This window comes from Raphanus sativus, unplaced genomic scaffold (genome assembly GCF_000801105.2).
Source record: "Raphanus sativus cultivar WK10039 unplaced genomic scaffold, ASM80110v3 Scaffold0298, whole genome shotgun sequence".
In the NCBI taxonomy this organism is placed as follows: Eukaryota; Viridiplantae; Streptophyta; class Magnoliopsida; order Brassicales; family Brassicaceae; genus Raphanus; species Raphanus sativus.
Window position 1 is genome coordinate 35,001 of NW_026615618.1, and position 851 is coordinate 35,851.

An 851-nucleotide genomic window follows, 5' to 3' on the forward strand; every position below is an offset into this window, starting at 1 on the left:
ATATTAATAAAGATGAATGTTTACTTAGCTTCCGCATTGCTTGTTAAATGTATATGAACCTCAGATCACTTGGAAATGACTTAGAAAATATGGACATAAACCGGCCAATTACACATAGATGATTAGGTTAAGGCCGCGGATCAGTTGGGTCTTAGGATCCAGGTTCAGGTCTTACAAGTTGGTATCAGAGCATGCTTGATTCTAGGACTTGGGGGTTATGGTTTGATCATCACACATCCGGCTGGAGTCTCACAGTATAGGGCTTGATTTATTTTTGGTATTAGGAACTGTTTTTGATGGATCATTGGTTAAGTGTTACTAACCTTGATCTTGTGTGTTGTTTTTGATGCTCCTAAGGGTGGTAAGAGTCGGAGCAAGTCCAAGAGGACTAAGGATGGAGCTGGAGCATCTGGCCCAGGTGGCGCGGATGGAACCAATCCAAGTGTGGTGCTGCCCAATCCAAGTCTTGGCGTGGACAGTGCAACTGGATTGCCTTTGGCTCGGATCATTCCGACTGAGGTTCAGGGAGGTCTAGTGGAACAGCAGCAAAAGGCGGCTGAAGAGACTAGGCAGCAGCTGGAGCAAGCTGAATTAGCTAGACAGCTGCAAGAGCAAGCTGAGGAAGCTGCAAGGCAGCTACAAGATGACATGGAGGCTGAGGGAGAGTCCTCACATGCTGGTGATCAGGGCGGCCGAGGCATTGGTGCAGCCAATGGTGGAGCTAACCAAGGAAACCAGCTGGTGGAACCTACCATGAAAGAGGTGCTTGATGCAATCAGGCTCATGGGTAGTCAGATGCTGGCTATGACCCAAGTAATCACTCCATTGGTGAATTCATCCGTGGGGCAAGC